Source organism: Lolium perenne, chromosome 5 (genome assembly GCF_019359855.2).
Source record: "Lolium perenne isolate Kyuss_39 chromosome 5, Kyuss_2.0, whole genome shotgun sequence".
Taxonomy (NCBI): domain Eukaryota; kingdom Viridiplantae; phylum Streptophyta; class Magnoliopsida; order Poales; family Poaceae; genus Lolium; species Lolium perenne.
The window spans coordinates 92,022,781-92,031,688 of NC_067248.2; positions in this window are offsets into that span (position 1 = coordinate 92,022,781).

Genomic DNA, 8,908 nt, shown 5'->3' on the forward strand with positions numbered 1-8,908 from the left:
TCATAAAAGCTAGAGAAGAGAAACTAAAACTTGAAACTTCTATTCCTAGAAAGTTAGAGGATGGTTGGGAGCCCATCATTAAAATGAAATTCAATGACTTTGAATGTAATGCTTTATGTGATCTTGGTGCAAGTATTTCTGTTATGCCTAAAAAGATTTATGATATGCTTGACTTGCCACCATTGAAGAATTGTTATTTGGATGTTAATCTTGCCGATAATGTTAAAAAGAAACCTTTGGGGAGGATTGATAATGTGCATATTACGGTTAACAATAACCTTGTCCCCGTTGATTTTGTTGTTTTGGATATCGAATGCAATGCATCTTGTCCAATTGTGTTGGGAAGACCTTTTCTTCGAACTGTTGGTGCTGTTATTGATATGAGGGAAGGTAATATTAAATATCAATTTCCTCTCAAGAAAGGTATGGAACACTTCCCTAGAAAGAGAATGAAGTTGCCTTTTGATTCTATTATTAGAACAAGCTATGATGTTGATGCTTCTACTCTCGATGTTACTTGATTTGCACTTTCTGCGCCTAGCTGAAAGGCGTTAAAGAAAAATGCTTATGGGAGACAACCCATGTTTTTACCTACAGAAATTTTTTGTTTTGTTGAGTCTTGGAAGTTGTTTACTACTGTAGAAACCTCTCCTTATCATGTTTTTGTGCCAAGTAAAGTTTCTATGTCAAAGTTGATGTTATATTTGGGATCGCTGCGCAGAAACAGCATTGCTGTCTGTCACGAATCTGGGCACAATTCTCTGTAGAAAATTCGAAAAAATCTGCCAATTTACGAGCATGATCCTCAGATATGTACGCAACTTTCATTAGTTTTGAGTTTTTCCATTTGAGCAAGTCTGGTGCCATTTCTAAATTCGTCTTTACGGACTGTTCTGTTTTTGACAGATTCTGCCTTTTATTTCGCATTGCCTCTTTTGCTATGTTGGATTTATTTCTTTGATCCACTAATGTCCAGTAGCATTATGCAATGTCCAGAAGTGAAAATAATGATTGTGTCACCTCTGAATGAGTGAATTATTAATTGTGCACTAACCCTCTAATGAGTTTGCTTGAAGTTTGGTGTGAAGGAAGTTTTCAAGGGTCAAGAGAGGAGAATGATATACTATGATCAAGAGGAGTGAAAGCTCTAAGCTTGGGGATGCCCCCGTGGTTCACCCCTGCATATTTTAAGAAGACTCAAGCGTCAAAGCTTGGGGATGCCCAAGGCATCCCCTTCTTCATCGACAACATCATCAGGTTCCTCCCCTGAAACTATATTTTTATTCAATCACATCTTGTGTTCTTTACTTGGAGCGTCGGTTTGTTTTCGTTTTTGTTTTTGTTTGAATAAGATGGATCCTAGCATTCACTTTGTGGGAGAGAGACACGCTCCGCTGTTGCATATGGACACATGTGTCCTTAGGCTTTACTCATAATGTTCAAGGCGAAGTTTCTTCTTCGTTAAATTGTTATATGGTTGGAATTGGAAAATGCTACATGTAGTAATTCTAAAATGTCTTGGATAATGTGATACTTGGCAATTGTTGTGCTCATGTTTAAGCTCTTGCATCATATACTTTGCACCCATTAATGAAGAAATACATAGAGCTTGCTAAAATTTGATTTGCATATTTGGTTTCTCTAAGGTCTAGATAATATCTAGTATTGAGTTTTGAACAACAAGGAAGACAGTGTAGAGTCTTATAATGTTTACAATATGTCTTTTATGTGAGTTTTGCTGCACTTGTTCATCCTTGAGTTTGCTTCAAATAACCTTGCTAGCCTAAACCTTGTATCGAGAGGGAATACTTCTCATGCATCCAAAATCCTTGAGCCAACTACTATGCCATTTGTGTCCACCATACCTACCTACTACATGGTATTTCTCCGCCATTCCAAAGTAAATTGCTTGAGTGCTACCTTTAAAATTCCATCATTCACCTTTGCAATATATAGCTCATGGGACAAAATAGCCTTAAAAACTATCGTAGTATTGAATATGTACTTATGCACTTTATATTTTATTAAGTTGCCTGTTGTGCGATAACCATGCTTCGGGGAACGCCATCAACTATTGTTGAATATCATGTGAGTTGCTATGCATGTCCGTCTTGTCTGAAGGTCTATCATTTTAGTGGTTGGAGCATGCAAAATTGTTAGAGAAGAACATTGGGCCGCTAACTAAAGCCATGAACCATGGTGGAAGTTTCAGTTTTGGACATATATCCTCAATCTCATATGAGAACAATAATCATTGCTACATGCTTATGCATTTAAGAGGAGTCCATTATCTGTTGTCCATGTTGTCCCGGTATGGATGTCTAAGTTGAGAATAATCAAAAGCGAGAAATCCGAAATGCGAGCATTCTCCTTAGACCTTTGTACAAAGCATGGAGGTACCCCTTTGTGACACTTGGTTGAAACATGGCATGCGAAGACCCGGTAGTCCAAGTTAAGTAGGACGAGGTGCGGGCACTATTAGTATACTATGCGTGAGGCTTGCAACTTGTAAGATATAATTTTCATAACTCATATGCTTTATTACTACCGTTGACAAAATTGTTTCATGTTTTCAAAATAAAAGCTCTAGCACAAATACAGCAATCGATGCTTTCCTCTTTGAAGGACCTTTCTTTTACTTTTATTGTTGAGTCAGTTTACCTATCTCCTTCCACCTTAAGAAGCAAACACTTGTGTGAACTGTGCATTGATTCCTACATACTTGCATATTGCACTTGTTATATTACTTTATGTTGACAATATCCATGAGATATACATGTTATAAGTTGAAAGCAACCGCTGAAACTTAATCTTCTTATGTGTTGCTTCAACACCTTTACTTTGATTTATTGCTTTATGAGTTAACTCTTATGCAAGACTTATTGATGCTTGTCTTGAAGTACTATTCATGAAAAGTCTTTGCCATATGATTCATTTGTTTACTCATGTCATTACCTTTGTTTTGATCGCTGCATTCATTACATATGTTTACAAATAGTATGATCAAGATTATGATGGCATGTCACTTCAGAAATTATCTTTGTTATCGTTTTACCTGCTCGGGACGAGCAGAACTAAGCTTGGGGATGCTGATACGTCTCCAACGTATCGATAATTTCTTATGTTCCATGCTACTTTATTGATGATACCTACATGTTTTATGCACATTATATGTCATATTTATGCATTTTCTGGAACTAACCTATTAACAAGATGCCGAAGAGCCGATTCTTTGTTTTCTGCGGTTTTTGGTTTCAGAAATCCTAGTAAAGAAATATTCTCGGAATTGGACGAAACTTTCGCCCAGGGTCCTATTTTTGCACGAAGCTTCCAGAAGACCGAAGACCTAACGAAGTGGGGCCACGAGGCGGCCAGGAGGGAGGCCGGCGCGGCCCAGGCCCTGGCCGCGCCGACCTACCCCCTGGGACCCTCGTGTGGCCCCCCGCGTTGACCCTCCGCCTACTTAAAGATTCCGTCGCGAAACCCCCAGTACCGAGAGCCACGATACGGAAAACCTTACAGAGACGCCGCCGCCGCGAATCCCATCTCGGGGGATTCTGGAGATCGCCTCCGGCACCCTGCCGGAGAGGGGATTCATCCCCCGGAGGACTCTACACCGCCATGGTCGCCTCCGGAGTGATGAGTGAGTAGTCCACCCCTGGACCATGGGTCCATAGCAGTAGCTAGATGGTCGTCTTCTCCTTGTTGTGCTTCATTGTTGGATCTTGTGAGCTGCCTAACATGATCAAGATCATCTATCTGTAATACTATATGTTGTGTTTGTCGGGATCCGATGGATAGAGAGTACTATGATTATGGTGATTATCAATCTATTGTTCATGTGTTGTTTATGATCTTGCATGCTCTCCGTTATTAGTAGAGGCTCTGGCCAAGTTTTTACTCTTAACTCCAAGAGGGAGTATTTATGCTCGATAGTGGGTTCATGCCTCCATTGAATCTGGGACAGTGACAGAAAGTTCTAAGGTTGTGGATGTGCTGTTGCCACTAGGGATAAAACATTGATGCTATGTCGAAGGATGTAGTTGTTGATTACATTACGCACCATACTTAATGCAATTGTCTGTTGCTTTGCAACTTAATACTGGAGGGGGTTCGGATGATAACCTGAAGGTGGACTTTTTAGGCATAGATGCAGTTGGATGGAGGTCTATGTACTTTGTCGTAATGCCCAATTAAATCTCACTATATTTATCATATCATGTATATGCATTGTTATGCCTTTCTCTATTTGTCAATTGCCCGACTGTAATTTGTTCACCCAACATGCTTTTATCTTATGGGAGAGACACCTCTAGTGAACTGTGGACCCCGGTCCTATTCTTTACATAGCATACAATCTACTGCAATTGTGTTTACTGTTTTCTTTGCAAACATCTTCCACTCGATACGTTTAATCCTTTGTTACAGCAAGCCGGTGAGATTGACAACCTCATCTTCGTTGGGACAAAGTACTTGGGTTGTGTTGTGCAGGTTCCGCGTTGGCGCCGGAATCCCTGGTGTTGCGCCGCATCACATTTCGCGACCATCAACCTTCAACGTGCTTCTTGGCTCCTACTGGTTCGATTAAACCTTGGTTTCATACTGAGGGAAACTTGCTTCTATACGCACCATACCTTCCACTTGGGGTTCCCAACGGACGTGTGCATCTACGCGTATCACCCATACATGAGAGAGTCAATATGGAGGCATCCAAGAGGGCAGATTTTGTGAAGAAAATTCATGTGAAGACTAAAGAGTTGATCGAGCAGAAAGGCAAGAGCAATGCTGCAAGGAAGAACAAGAAGCGCAAAGAGATGTTGTTCAAGCCTGGTGATATGGTCTGGGTACATTTTCGCAAGGATAGGTTCCCGAAGCTGAGGAAGTCTAAGTTGAAGCCTCGTGGTGCTGGTCCTTACAAAGTGCTTGCCAAGATCAATGATAATGCATACTCGATAGATCTTCCAGAGGATGAGTTTGGTGTCAGTAATTCTTTCAATGTTGCTGATTTAACACCATATGACGGAGAAGACCTTGGAGCGTCGAGGTCGACGCCTTTTGAAGGGGGGGGGGAGATGATGAGGACATCCCTACCTCACTACTATCTCCGTCATTGCAAGATGAAGACGATGTTGCTGCGAAGCGCAAGTCCGATGAAGTTAGGATTGGACCCATTACAAGGGCTCGTGCGAAGCTACTTAAGCAACAGGTGAATTCGCTCCTAAACGATACTTTGGTTGATGAGAACTTTATACTACCTAAGTCATTTCACTTATGTATGATCAGGTATGAGGAGGGAGGAAGCGTCGCACGAGGAGGAGAGGGAGGCATGCGCAAGACAAGAGGAAGTCAAAGACAGTGCTGAGACAGACCGAAGTGCTGATTTTGAAACGGACGTCATTTCTTCATACGAACTCGGAATCAAGCAAATGAGCACTCGTTGGAAAGATAATTTCAAGACCTTTCCAATGAATGTACCACCGGCACTGCCGGCCAAGGAGGGGCGGCACTGCCGGCCATACGGCACTGCCGGCCATGCAGGGGCAGCACTGCCGGCCTGTGCACCCCGGCACTGCCGGCCGTGACACCCCGGCACTGCCGGCCACACCGGCACTGCCGGCCTCGACACCCCGGCACTGCCGGCCTTGCCCGAATTCGACCCAGTTTTGGCCGAACCTGTTTTAGGTCGGTTTGTATCGAACTATTTTGACCCTTGGTCGTCCTGGACGCCTATATAAGCCCCAGGGACGCCCCCAAATTAGGTTTAGACCACGTTTAAGATAAACCCTAGTTCTTAGTTGTTTGCTATGCAAATCTATTGAATCCCAACTCTCCAATTCGTTGCGATCTGGAGTTTTATTGCTACTGAAAGTTTGTGTGATCTGCTGTTCCATTGGGGATTAGAAGATTGCAATCTACCGCTTCGTGGTCGGCGGCTACGTGCGCAAGTGTGTGGAGTTGCGAATATCTTGCAGGGTTGAGATCTGTTGCATTGGCTACAGGAATCAATCGAGAGACTTCGTCGGCGTCATACAAGTTATCTACACCATATCATCGATTCCCTCTGCTGCATATACCATCGTGTTCATCACCACCCGTCGCTTACTGAGAAGATCGGGCAACCCCTTATCACTAGTTCCGCGACACCGACGGAATTTCAACTTTGGGAGTCACACATCGGAGGTGGGTTTGCGAGATGCAAGGAGTTTGATGGTTCGTTTGGTGGCCAGACGGAATTTGTTATTGCATACAGGCGTGTTGATGATGTTGTGGCTAGTTGGTACCGTAATGCTCTCATCGTTCAGGGTATCGTTGGTATACGGTCTAGTTGGGCAGATTTCAAGCGGTTTCTGCGTCATAGCTTTCAGTTTGCAAATTTGAGCAAGCCGGTGATGTGCTCTAACACTACCGTGGAGGATGTTGTTCCAGTTCAGGCAGTCACTGAAGAGAGGAAACCTGGCTCTGATACCAAGAGCACTACTGTGACTGTTGAGGAGGATGTACCATTGAGTGGGCTGAATATGCAACTCAAGAAGGTACAAGATGATGCTTGCAAGGCAGTTGACAAGGTTCAGCGGTGGAGTTTGTTTCAGACTCAGTGCATTATCAAGGGCAAGGCTTGCAAGTTGATGATTGATGGTGTTAGCTGTACTAATGGCATTAGCAAGGCGATGGTGGCAGCATTGAGGTTGTCTACATGGCGTCTTCCTGAACCTAAACGTCTTGAGTGGTTGAATAGCTGTGGTATGCTGAAGATTACTCACAAGGTGTGTGTGCCATTTACAGTTGGTGATTATATTGATGAGATCGAGTGCGATGTGTTGCCATTGGAGGTGTGTGGATTGCTACTTGGGCGTCCTTGGCAGTATGATCGCAATGTGACACATGCTGGGCGAGCAAATACATATTCTTTTATGCATGGTGGCAAACAACGGACTTTGAAGCCTATGGGTGATGATCATATCAAGTCCGATGTGGAGTTAGTGGTGCGTAAAGAGAAGTTGCACAAGCCTAAAGTGCAGCAAGAGGTGCATGTTGTTCCGAGCATTGATGTTGGTGATGTTTCAGCCATGCCTGTAGATGACAAGCCAGTTCTTGTTGGTGACAAGCCGGATGAAGCTACACTTATTGTTGATGAAGATGTGGCAGCATGTGCTACAGTTCCAGTTTGTGTTGATGCCAGTATACAGACTGATGATGTTTGTGCTGATGATGTTTCAGTACATGTGGCGCAGATGCGCGTGGGAGGAGTGGGAGGCAAGCGCGTCAGTGGAGACAGTGGGCAGCGGCACTACCGTGCTAGGAGTACTGTCTAGTTTTCCGCGACACCGCGGATGCATCGAGGCAAGGATGGACGTGTGAGACATCTATGTGGCCCAGGAATTACACATCTTGTGCAGGGTCATGTGCAGCGACATAGGGGTCCATCAAAACCTCGCAAGAAGAAGGAATTGGTGCCAAAGTCCAAGCTCATGTGGAGAAGAAAGAAGGCGCCAAGTGCTGTATCAAGTCAAGCAGGCCGCGAGGGAGGATGTGGTGTGGAAGGCAAGCAAGACTTGAAGACGGCGAGGACGTGTCATGTTCATATCACGTCACCTTTTTCAGAAGACCCTCACGCGTTGGGGACAACGCTTCTTGAAGGGGGGAGGATGATACGGGCATGGAGGCCTATGTGGAGCCTAGATTCAGGACTCCACCAGCTTAATTATCTTAGTTTAGGTAATGGTCATATGTGGGCCAATTAGGGTTTTTAATAAATTGAGTCAGTTTGGTTTGGGCCTGTCCAAACCAAGGTAGAGAGGCCCACTAGGGGCTGGCCGGCAACTCCACCCCTCATATAAGTGGAGGTGCGGCTAGGGTTTGAGAGAGACAAGTTTAGACTAAAGATTAGGGTTTTCCCCATTGCGTGTGTTCACGTGTATCTTCCCTCCGGGGGGTACGGCGCTGCCGTTTATCTATATTATTATCCGCTGCGAAGGTTCTTGTGTTCATCAAGGATTATCTAGCTCTTGGTTTGAGGCGTATCGTTCATCGATCCGTTGCTTGCTGGATTCGTTCCCTCTTCTCCAGGCTGCGTTCATCGCGTTGTTGGGAGGATTCTCTACCCCGTGTTCTCGCTGTGAAAGATCGGGCATCAACCGTAGGTGGATCCGCTTGGATCCACCGTATCAGCAGGTATAACTTGCAGTACCCTTGTAGCCCTCTTCTTTTTGCGATCTATCCCACGAGCGAAGCTTTTCGAGTGTTGCGAAACATCGCACGAGGTCCCGACCGTGAGGGTGTGCGTTGTGTGAGTAAAGCTCATAAGTGGAGCTCGTGAGTGGCAAGCAAAAGAGTAAGAGCATAGTGTGCTAGTGAAAAAAAGGGAGCAAAGCAAAGTGCATAGTGCCACCGATACAAAAAGAGTGAAAAGCTTTTAAGCAAGCAAGAGAGATAGAGAAGAGAGACCTCGTGTGAATCTTGGTGTTTCTACTCTATGCAACCTAGCTTCGACCTTGATGTAGCCCCACCCAAGGTCGACACTACATCAAGACCGACAAGCCCTCCTCGTGGTCCAATGACACGAGCTAGAGCCCAAGCACTACGCCAAGAGGTGAATTCGCTCCTCTCTACCTATATATGCCTTTGACACCCCCTTGGATGGCTTGCTACTTCATGCAAATACCCTATGTTCAATCAGGTACATCGGTCAAGACACAAGCCATGGAGTCCAAGCCAATGGAGAGAGAGCTGGAAATGATGAAGATGGAGCTACAGCGCCCAGGCCGGAACTTCCGCCCTCCAGGACCGGAACTTCCGGCCAGATTCCTCCCAGATGCTGCCAAGATGCCATCCAGCGCCCAGAGAAGTGGAGCCAGCCGGAACTTCCGCCCCGAGGGACCGGAACTTCCGCCCACTCGGAACTTCCGCC